This window comes from Pseudophryne corroboree, chromosome 6, assembly GCF_028390025.1.
Source record: "Pseudophryne corroboree isolate aPseCor3 chromosome 6, aPseCor3.hap2, whole genome shotgun sequence".
Classification (NCBI taxonomy): Eukaryota; Metazoa; Chordata; class Amphibia; order Anura; family Myobatrachidae; genus Pseudophryne; species Pseudophryne corroboree.
In genome coordinates this window covers 104,479,745-104,492,388 of record NC_086449.1, presented here as the reverse complement: position 1 = coordinate 104,492,388, position 12,644 = coordinate 104,479,745, and the positions used below count along the sequence as shown (strand labels likewise).

The 12,644-nt window shown below is 42.8% G+C and overlaps 1 protein-coding gene across 1 annotated transcript in view; it reads right to left on the bottom strand.

The window, feature by feature from the left end:
- The window catches only part of LOC134934383 (adhesion G protein-coupled receptor E3-like), a 535,434-nt gene that overhangs the window by 114,564 nt on the left and 408,226 nt on the right, over positions 1 to 12,644 (bottom strand). The window lies entirely within an intron of this gene.

The window sequence follows — 12,644 nt, the reverse complement described above, 5'->3', positions numbered from 1 at the left end:
ATATATATATATATATATATATATTGAGCTTCAGCTTGTAGGACCACAAGCACCAGAACCCCAATCCACCTCCTGGCAAACTTTGGACCTATCAGCTTCCACTAGGATGAAATTCCGACACAAGTTCTTCATTTGACTTGGACTCATCCCCTTCTGCCATTTGGTTCTCAACTGCAAGAGAGGCCTAGGGGACTTATCTGGAATCCAGTCTGGTAAATTACCTCATACCTAATTGAACTTGTGGGCAAATGTGGAACAGTGTCCTAGCCAGGAATTGTGGACATTACATCTAAAAGGGTTTACCTAGTGGGATCCTACAAGGCGTTTTTTTTTTTTTTATTGTACAGCAATTGCTTGTGTTTTATTTCTGAGGGGTAGGATATCCTCTCTTTGATGAATGTTTATTAAATATAATTTTTACATTTTACAAATTGAGTCATTCATCTCATATTCGATTTCAGCCGGCGCCAGTACCTATTTTTCCTGTTGCTGAAATGATTGGTTTATTAAAGTGTGCATGTCCTGTTTATACAATATAAGGGTGGGTGGGAGGGCCTAAGGACAATTCCATCTTGCACGTCTTTTCTTTGTCTGCCACATCATTGCAGGGGTGCTGCCCTAGATGCCGTTTAAGTCGAGGGGTACTGCTGGCTGTCTGCTGTGCTGTGTAATTCTCCAGGGGAGGCAGCATTTTCAAAGACATAAAGGTGATGTGTGGGCTCCGGTACACCCGGGTGGCTAGCACAGGCAGGTTGCCCCACAGCGTATTGGCAGTCTTGTTTAGGAACTCTAGTTACTGTGACAAAAGAGAGATACCCAGCATAGTCAGCCACAGGTTAACCCTGCCTGTCTGAGATTCTCCCCGACGTGTAGAATGTTGGTGGCATTTTCCCCAAATGTTTATAAAATGACCCATACAGACATGAATGTATATTTATGCAAGATATGTGTGTCAGAGTGAGGGCAATGGTGATCTGTTCCCATTACCATTCCTCTTTTAAAAATGCCAAAGTATGAGACTTTGTCATGTTTAAAAGAGGACATCGGAGCTCTATAAGAGGAATACTTCTATTCCTCTCACGTAGAATCAGTATGAATATTCCTAAAAATAGAGGAAAACAGTAGGAATATTTGGGAACATTAGGGGGGCAGTAGTTACGCCACTGAACCTAACCCTAACTCTCCTTGGTGGTGCCTAAACCTAGCCCCCCCTTCCCACAGTCTAAACCTAACCCTCCCTCCCCTGCAGCATAACCATAACCCTCCCTGGTGGTGCATACCGATAACCCCCACGCCCTGCAGCCTAACCCTATCTTCCCCTCCCCCACGCAGCTTACCTCTCAGCAGTCCCAACATTCTTGCGTTCGGGTTCCCTGTGCCAGCATTGAAATCCATGTCAGGATTCCTACTGCCAGGATCCCGAACACCGGGATCTTGACCAGATCCCGATAAACCTAGCTGTGGGATATTATCAGACAATAATAAAGGCTTAAGTTTACCTCTCTCTTCCAGAAAGTGTATTAATCATATAAATGAAAGTTTCTATCTATCAATATTAACTGAGCTGCCAAAGAATATTGAGACAATGGGAATATTTCTAATCTAAATTTATAGACCACCTGTACCTTTTACTTGTTAAATGTTGTATTGTAGGTATTGTGTTTATATTTCGCCCTTTTAGACTGAGAGAGGATACTCTCTATGTAATTTTTAATGTTTGGTTCTTATTAAAAGTTAAGTTTTATTTTCTTTTTGATCCTTGTGTTGCTCACCATACATAACACTTTTTGAGTGCCCCATTAAAGGAGAGTTCTTGTTTACCTTCCTCTGGTATTCTTTATGTAACAATATTTCTAATCAGTCAGACTATCATTGCAATTTTATACTGCTAAAGATCTTAGAGGCCTATTTATCATATATTGCATATTGAATGCGATCTGATTACTCTTACTCTCTAATCTTCTCTAAGCAGTCATTTTACTTATTTACTAAATTGTGGATTTATAAACAACTTAATCAATGGACTCTAAACTGATTAACCAACGTAAAAAAAAAAAAACTATTATTTTCAAAACACACGTTGCCATATACCGGTTATATTGGAAGGAGACACATTTTAACTGAATACTTGATAACTAGATGGTATTATAAAGGGAAGGTATATAATTAAATGTTCAGTACAACTTGCCAGCTACATTTTCTTTATGTTGTTTCTGACTTTATACTTACATAGTTAAATAGTTACATAGTTGTTGAGGTATTATATATATATATATATATATATATATTAATTAAATGCTGTATCCCTGGATATTTTTTTCAGCTAGGAATTTATCTAATCCATATTTAAACGTATTGATTGTGTCCACCATTACTACCTTCTCTGGAAGAGAATTCCAAATCCTTACTGCTCTTACTGTGAAGAATCCTTTTCTCCGTTAGGTATAGAATTTTTTCTCCTCTAACCTCAGTGGGTGTCCTATGTAGTGTTTTTTGGTAAACAAATTGCTTGATAGATCCTTGTAATGTCCCTTAATGTATTTATAAATATTAATGATGTCCCTTCTCAGTCGCCTCTTTTCCAGTGTGAACATATCAAGCCTTTTAAGTCTTTCCTCATAGTCCAATGCCTAAAACCCAGAGCCGGCCCTAAGCAATATGATGCCCTAGGCAAGATTTTGGCTGGTGCCCCCTAGCACCACCACTGGTTCCGCCTCTGACCTTGCACCTCTTTCCCAGCACCATCACCCCTCACCCATAGCAGTCCTTATTTTGGTGTTTGTACCCCCTATATTTTAAATAGGAACAGTTTGCACATTTCGCGCACAGCCCAAAAAGGGGTGTGTTTTTGCTGGCAAGGGGAATGGCCACACAATAGTAACCCCAATTCCAATTATGCCACACAGTACTGCAACTTTATTCACATTTTATCTTGCGATAGTGTCCATAATTCATATTACATCCCATAGTAGTATCACTTTACCTTATAAACGTTACTCCTCACAGTAGAGCCCCTTATTCATAATACATCACACTGATTTGCTCCTTATTCACATTACACCACACACTATTGCTCTTTATTCACATTAGACGACACAGTAGTGCCTTTTCTATATGCAACGCCGCAAAGTAGCGCACCTTATACACATAATGCCACACATTAGTAATGCATTTATACACATAATTCCACACAGTAATGCCCCTTACACATATGACACACATTATTAATGTCCTTATAAACATAATGCGCCTTACACATTATGACAACCTTTATTAATGCCCTTTTACACATAATGTCCCTTACACATATGCCGCACATTATTAATGCCCTTATACACATGACACACATAGTGCCCCCTACACATTTGCTGCACATTATTAGTGCCCCTATACACATAATGACACACATACAGTAGTACCCTGTTACACATTTGCTGCACATTATTAGTGCCCTTATACACATAATGACACACATACAGTAGTACTCTTTTACACATATGCCGCACATTAGTAATGCCCTTATACACATAATGACATGCATAGTGCCCCTTACACATATTCCGAACACTACTGCACAACCAACCAACCAACCCACTCACATGCACACAGCACTCACACTGCCACTAACACTGTTACTCTCAATGTTAACGTCTGGCACCTTTTTTTTAATCAAAATGCATCTTATTTGCATTGCTATGTGGCTAGGATGCACAAGCAGCTTCTGCTGATTAAAATGATATGCAGCATGCCTATATACTGTGTGCGACTGTGGCTGTATCTGCATATGAAATGCTACACACAGAATATAGGCATGCCGCATATCATTTTAATCAGCAGAAGCTGCTGATGCCCCTAGGCATATCAAATGCCCTAGGCAATTGCCTAGTTTGCCTATACCTATGGCCGGCTCTGCTAAAACCCCTTAACCAGTTTGGTGGCTCTCCTCTGAACCCTTTCGAGTTCCAAGATATCTTTTTTATAGTATGGTGCCCAAAACTGTACACAATATTCCAGGTGTGGCCGCACCAATGATTTATACAGTGGTAGGATTACACTCTCATCCCTGGTCTCCATACCTCGTTTTATGCATGATAACACCTTATTAGACTTTGCTGCTGCATTTTGACATTGCAAGCTGCTACCAAGTTTATTATCGATGAGCACACCCAGATCCTTTTCAACTACCGTTATCCGTACATTTTCCCCATTTAGTTTATAAGCTGCCTGATTGTTCTTAGTCCCAAGGTGCATAACTTTACATTTGTCTATATTGAACCTCATTCCCCATTTGTCTGCCCAGGCCTCCAGTCTAGTTAAGTCATTCTGTAGAGACTCAACATCCTTGTCTGAATTAATTATTCTACATAATTTAGTGTCATCTGCAAAAATTGACACTGTGCTTTCCAGTCCCTCACCTAGGTCATTAATGAATATATTAAACAGCATCGGCCCGAGTACTGAACCCTGCGGTATTCCACTGAGTACTGAAGCCCATTCAGAGTACATCCCATTAATCCCCCTCGCTGTTCCCTATAAAACAGCCAATTACTCACCCAAGTACAGATAGTATTTCCCACCCCAAACTCTCTTAGTTTGAGGATTAGTCTCCTGTGTGGAAATTTGTCAAAAGCCTTAGAGAAGTCTAAAAAGATCGCATGACCCTTATCAATATTATCGCTCACTTTCTCGTAGAAGCTTATTAAGTTAGTTTGACATGACCTATCCTTCACAAATCCATGTTGATTCCTAGTAATAACCTTGGAGGTATCCAAGTACTCTAGAATGCTATCCCTTAATATACCTTCTAGTATTTTCCCCACTATAGATGTCAAGCTTACCGGTCTATAGTTCCCGGGGAGCGTTTTAATACCCTTTTTAAATATTGGGACTACCTCTGCTATACACTAGTCCAGTGTTTTTCAACCACTGTGCCGGGGCACACTAGTGTGCCCTGAGCAGTCTCCAGGTGTGCCGCCATAGAAGCACAGCCAGGCCCGTCAGTGTTTTGCCCCTACTGAGGCCCTGGAACAATCAATACTGGTGGGTTTAGTGGTTGCAGAGCCAGTTCCAATTTTGGGCCCGGGCAGTGTTGGGCTCTTCTGGCTTTCTCAGATGTGGCTCAGGCGTTCCCTATGGAGAAGCTGCGACATGACATCCTAGGACACGCAACTGCACCATGATCACCATTATATTTGAATGTGCCTTGGCAATATTTAAATCTTGTTCAGTGTGCCGCGAGTTGTAAAAGGTTGAAAATCTCTGCACTAGTCCTTTGGTATCATTCCTGATCTAATTGACTCGCTGAAGATCAAATCTAGAGGTTTCGATATCTCTACATTGAGTTCCATAAGAACCCTGGGGTGGAGTCCATCCGGCCCAGGATATTTATTTATCTTAATTTTACTCAGTCTCTCCCGGATTACTCCCTCGTTTAAGCAAGTACCAAGCAATGGGTCATTATTATTATTTATGTTATGCTCTATTCTTGTCAACCTGTCCTCTTTCATGAATACTGATGAAAATTATTTATTAAATAAATCTGCTTTTTCCCTATCATCAATAATCAAGACTTCCAGCTTACCCTTTAAGGACCCAATATTCTCCCTTTTCAACCTTTTACCATTTATATACTTAAAGAACTTTTTCGGGTTTGTTTTACTCTCCTTTGCGATTTGTTTTTCGTTTTCTATTTTAGCTGCTCTAATCGCTTTTTTGCATTTATTGTTAAATTCCTTGTAGAACTGGAATGATTCCACCTTTCCGTCAGACTTAAATGCTTTGAAAGCACGCCTCTTTTTATCCATTTGTTCCTTGACTTTTTTATTTAGCCACTTCGGTTTGGATTTACTACTTCTGTTTTTGTTGACTTTGGGAATATATAAATTAGTGTACTTATTGAGCGCAGTTGTAAAAATGTCCCACATTTCAGCAGTATTCTTACCATGAAATACAATTTCCCAATTAATCTCCTTCATTGCTTGTTTCAGCAATGTGAAATTTTCTTTCCTAAAGTTAAAAATCTTGGTTAAACCCTTATATTGTTGTTTTTGAAAGCTGATATCGAATGTGATCATATTGTCAGGGCCGAAACTAGGGGGGGGGCTAGGGGGGCACGCGACCTGGGCGCGGAATGAGAGAGGGCGCCGGCGCGGGTGGTAAGCGGAAACATGCAGTGTAGGACGGCACAGGGCTGAAGTCGCGCCTCCCCGCTCCGCTGCGCCAGGATGCTCTGTTAGAGTCTGCTTCCGGAAACACAGAGGCGCCCCTTCACACTCACATAATCATCTGCCAGCGGTGTGTGTGTGTGACGGCCATCTTCAGAAACGGAGAGGACGGGGCCCTGACTGATCATCACTAGATGTGTGTAAAGGTAGGGAGAGGCGGACAGCTATATATGTATAATATGTGTGTGTGCAGTGTTGTACTTTAACCTAGTGTGTGTGAGCAGTGCAGTGTAACCCTGAGTGAGTGTGTGTGTGTGTGTGTGTGTGTGTGTGTGTGTGTGTTAGAGCAGTGCAGTGTAACCCTGTGTGTATGTGTGTTGGAGCAGTTTAGTGTAACCCTGTGTGTGTGTGTGTGCATGCATGTGCTGGCGCAGTTCAGTGTTACCCAGTGTGTGTCTGATGGAGCAGTGCAGTGTAACCCTGTGTGTGAACTGGAGCAGTGCAGTGTAACCCTGTGTGTGAACTGGAGCAGTGCAGTGTAACCCTGTGTGTGTATGTTGGAGCAGTGCAGTGCAACCCTGTGTGTATGTGTGTTGGAGCGGTGCAGTGTAACCCTGTGTGTATGTGTGCTGGAGCAGTGCAGTGTAACCCTGTGTGTATGTGTGTTGGAGCAGTTCAGTGTAACCCTGTTTGTGTGTGTTAGAGCAGTGCAGTGTAACCCTGTGCGTATGTGTGTTGCAGCAGTTCAGTGTAACCCTGTTTGTGTGTGTTAGAGCAGTGCAGTGTAACCCTGTGTGTATGTGTGTTGGAGCAGTTCAGTGTTACCCTGTGTGTGTGTTGGAGAAGTGCAGTGCAACCCAGTGTGTGTGTGTACTGAAGCAGTGCAGCGTAACCCGGTGTTGTGTGTGTGTGTGTGTGTGTGTGTGTGTGTGTGTGTGTGTGTGTGTGTGTGTGTGTATGCTGGAGTACCCAGGGTGGGTACTTAATTTGTATATACAGTATACGAGGGATGTATTTAATCACAGTGTATTGGGCTAAGTGTATATACAGGTGCATGTATATATATGTTTATTTGGGTGGTATGTGTATATTCAGGGGCTGTGTATATATGTACCGTACTGTGTATTGATGTACGGGAGGATGTATTTCTGTATATTGGGGGGGGGGGGGCGCCAAATGACTGCCTTGCCCCGGGTGACAGAAACCCTAGTTTCGGCCCTGATATTGTGATCGCTATTTCCTAGGGTCTCCCCTACTTTAGTATTTGTTATTATTTCCTCATTATTTGTTAGTACTAGGTCCAGTATAGCCCCTTGCCTAGTTGGCTCCTCAATTACCTGTGACAAGTAATGATCTTTTAGCATGTTTAAGGACCTGTTACCCCTAGCTGTATTTACTGTTTCGGTGTTCCAGTTTATGTTCGGGTAATTGAAGTTCCCAATTATAACGACGTCCCCATACCTGCAGCTTTTTCGATTTGCTGCAAGAGTAGTAATTTGTCATCCATACTAATATCTGGTGGTTTATAGCATGTCCCTATTAAAAGTTTTTTTGTATCTTTACCCCCACTCAAAATCTCAACCCATAATGACTCTACGTTATCTCCAGTCCCTTCGTAACTGACCTCCTTTAAATATGGTTTTAAGAATGGTTTAACATAGAGACAAACACCCCTTCCCTTTTTATTAATCCTATCTCTCCTTAAGAGAGTGTATCCCTCGATGTTTGCCGTCCAGTCGTGAGAATCGTCCCACCATGTCTCAGTAATGCCTATTATGTCATAATGGTCATTATGTGCAATTGCCTCTAATTCCCCCATTTTATTTGTTAAGCTTCTTGCATTTGCAATCATACACTTAAATTTATTAATTCCCTGATCCGCAAGTTCTGTTGTACATGACATTTCCTTAGGAACCATGGTATCCCTTAAATTACCATTGCTGACTCTTTCACTCCGTCCCCCCTCTCCACCCCCATTATATTTTATACATCCCACTATTCTTTGCTCTCTAGTTGTCCCACTAATTCTTTCTAATCCCTCCCCCAAGGCACCTAGTTTAAATCTCCTCCAACCTTCGAACCATCCTTCCCCCCCCAGCACCGCTGCCCCCTCCTCATTCAGGTGCAATCCATCGCGTCCAAAAAGATGGCGCCTGACTGAGAAGTCTGCCCAGTGTTCTAAGAACACAAACCCTTCCTTATTACACCAGTCTCTAAGCCACACATTTACCTCCCAAATCACCCTCTGCCTTCCTGGATTAGCGCGTGGCACAGGTAATGTTTCAGAGAATATTTCCTTAGATGTCCTTGCCTTTAATTTTTGTCCTAGGTCCCTATAATCTCTCTTAAGGACATCCCACCTTCCACTAACTTTGTCATTGGTGACGACGTGCACGAAGACTACCGGGTCGTTCCCGGCCCCTCCCAACAATCTTTCTACCCGGTCCGCAATGTGCCGTACCCGAGCACCCGGGAGACAACAGACTGTACGGCGATCGCGGTCCCGGTAGCAGATTGCCCTATCTGTTTTCCTGATAATAATACTTCACTATCTTTTTTTTTTTTTTTTTATATTCGGTGAACTTAATATTAAACATTTCAGAAGTAAAAGTAATATTTTAATTCAACAACTATTTGAACCTAATGCACTAAACTTAAATGGTTGGGTATGGAATGTAGACATTGGGGGGTATTCAATTGTTTGAAAAGTCCGTTGGGTGTCTGTTTTCTCCTAGCTAAAAAAAAAAAAAAACACAGACACCCAACTGACTCTTCAAACAATTGAATTCCCCCTCACAATGTCAACAGGTCGACATTGTCAGGATGTAAATATTAGGAAGGGTTAGATTAGGCTCAGTGGTGTAACTAGAAATTTTTCTCCCCCAAGCCAAAAAATCTGTCACCCCCGCATCCCCCCATAATTGGCACTAGTAAAGCGATGAATCCGAGCATGCCTTCAAAAAATGGGTGTGGCCTTGCTGAAATTGGCGTGGCTTTGCATAATGGGGCGTGGTTTTGCAGGAAAAGACTACCTTATACCCCAGTTTTGCAACCTGCACGCCCAGACGTTGGCCACCACAGGAAAAAATAATAATCCTGATTCATGCCCCTTACATTATTTGTAATTTTTCCTCCGTATAGTAGTGCCCAGTATACATTATGCCACATACTGCAATGGCCCTTAGACATTATGCCACACACAATAATGCCCATGACACAATATGCCACACACCATAATGCATAAGAGACATTATGACAGGCATCGCAATGTCCGTTATACATTATGCTACCCACTGCAATGCCCCTGATACATTATAGCACATACCATGCCTGTGACACATTATGACACACACCGCAATGTCCATGATACATTATGCCACATACTGCAATGACTCTGAGACATTATACCACATACCATAATGATATAGTATACCACACACCGTAATGCCTGTGACACATACCGCAATGCCCGTTATACCCTATGCCACACACAGCAATGCCCGTTAAACATTATGCCACACACTGCAATGCCCCTGAGACATTATACCACATACCACAATGCCTGTGATATAGTATACCACACACACCGTAATGCCTGTGACACATACCGCAATGCCCATTATACCCTATGCCACACACTGCAATGCCCGTTATACATTATGCCACACACTGCAATGCCCATTACACATTAAGTCCTACAGTAAGGCTTCTAATTACTTTTAAATTACCTGCTCGTTGCCAGGGGTTTCACGCTCTTGGTTCCATGCATGGTGCCAGGGGTTTTCATGCACTGGGTGTCATGCTCATTGCTAGGGGGTAATGCTTGTTGCCGGGGATTTCATGAACTGGGTGTTGTGCTTGTAACCGGGGGGGGGGGGGGGTAATGCTTGTTGCTAGGGCTGTGCCCCCAGTGCCACATATGCCCCCAGTGCCAGATATTCCCCCACAGTGTCAGGTACACGTATGCCCCCAGTGCCAAACATGCCCCCCCCCAGTGCCAAATATGCTCCCCCAGGGCCAAATATGACCCCCAAGTGCCAAACATGCCCCCCCAAGTGCCAAATATGCCCACCCAGTGCCAAATATGCTCCCCCAAGTGCCAAATATGTTCCCCCAGTGCCAAACATGCCCCCCCCCCCCCCAGTGCCAAATAAGTTCTCCCAGTGCCAAAAATGCCCCCCCCGTGCCAAATATGCTCCCCAATACCAAACCCCCCACTGCTGTGCTGTTCTGTTTTGCGAAGGCGGGACACGGAGGGCACAGCGCGCGCCTCTCCTGTGTGTCCTTCCTGCGTCTCCGGCTGCAGCGGCGTGTCTATCAAATGAAGTGCCAGTTCGTGAGCCAATCAGAGCTCCCGAATGGGCACTTCATTTAACAGACATGCCGCCAGAGACCCAGGAGGGACACACAGGAGAGGCGCGCGCTGTGCCCTCCATGTCCCTCCTTCCCAAAACAAAATCAGTGGCGGCTAGGGCACCCCGCAGACCTGCGCGCCTCCAAGCGCTCGCAGTGGCTGCGGACCCCTAGTTACGCCACTGATTAGGCTGTGGGTGGAGCTTAGAGTTAGGCACTTCAAGGAGGCTTAGGGTAAATTGAGAAATACTTACCTGAAACCCCGGAGAAACAGAGGTCTGAAGATCACTTGACTGTAGGGACCTGGAAGATGCAGCTATATCTGCCAGGAGAAGGTCACTGCTGGGCCACAGGACAAAATGTGGACATTCTAATATGTCAACATTTTATTACTGTCTAGTTGATGATGTCAACAAGGTCAACATCAACGTTATGACCATAATGACATAGTGAATATCTGCATTATGGCCATCAACATTTCAAACTTGAGATACCTTCTTTTATTCTCCTTTAAATAAAGCTGCATATATCATGTCCAGATCTTGTCATTAACTACATATATTCAGCTAACTGAGAATTTCTGAGACACCTCCCTGACAACAATTTACTTAATCTACAGTAAATTAAATCAACACCCAGTTAACATGTTTTATATATGAGATAAATAACACAATTTTCTGAAATATAAGAATATTAGAAGTCACTATGTAGTTTGGCGTTTAGTGAGATAAGGGAAGCTGCCACAGGCACATACTATAGGGCTCCATGTTATACTGGTACTTCTTACAGGTGGCATATTAAGTTTAGTTTCACTATGATGCTAATGAAAATGCCTGGCGACGGTCAGTAATGTCCTGCTCTTCAGTAGCGTCCTCCACTCTGGTGCTGGCAGCCTACCACTGTCTGCAGGGGGTACTAAGGAATGACCTTTATGGCCATTTGCACATTTCTATTATTATACAAGATTTATTACCCAACACTCATAGCCGAGGGGTGTTGGGATGGTCTTTAGTACTATTGACATAGGCAGAGCCGGCCCTAGGCATAGGCAAACTAGGCAAATGCCTAGGGCATTTGGTATGCCATGGGGCACCAGCAGCCTCTGCTGATTAAAATGATATGCAGCATGCCTATATTCTGTGTGTGACTGCGGCTGTATCCGCATATGAAATGCTACGTTACAGTGTATTCTTGGAAATCACTGTAACGTAGCATTTCGTATGTAGATACAGTCACAGTCGCACACAGAATATAGGCATGCCACATATCATTTTAATCATCAGAAGCTGCTTGTGCATCCTAGCCAAATAGTAATGCAAATAAGATGAATTTTCATCAAAAAAGGCGCTCAACATTAGCAAAGCTGCCAGCTGACTCACATCAGGCATCTCCTGCATGGCGTGTTGAGGCAAGATGTATGAGGACACATCTGTATCCAAGCAGAGACAGAGGTCACAATTGTAGTGGCCATGTGAGTGCTGTGTGTGGGTGGTTTGGTTGTGCAATAGTGTTCGGCATATGTGTAAGGGGCATTATATGCGTCGTGTATAAATGCATTAATAATGTGCGGTAAATGTGTAAGGGGCACTATGTGTGTCATTATGTGTATAAGTGCACTAATAATGTGTGGCATATGTGTAAGGAACATTATGTGTATAAGGGCATTAATAAAAGTTTGAATAATGTGTAAGGTGCATTATGTTTTTAAGGACATTAATAATGTGTGTCATGTGTGTAATGGGCATTACTGTGTTGTATTATGTGTATAAATTCATTACTAATGTGTGGCATTATGTGTATAAGGTGCTCTACTGTGTGGCGTAACGTATAGAAAGGGCACTACTGTGTGGTCTAATGTGGATAAAGAGCAATATGGTGTGGGGTAATGTGAATTAGGAGCAATTCAGTGTGATGTAATGTGAATAAGGGCACTACTGTGAGGAGTAACATTTATAAGGTAAAGTGGTACTACTGTGTGATGTAACGTGAATTAGGGACACTATTGCATAATAAAATGTGAATCAAGTGTGGTATAATTTGAATTGGGGATACTATTGTGTGGCCATGCTCCTTCCCAGCAAGAACACACACCTTTTTGGGTGTGCACTGTTCCTATTTAAAATATAG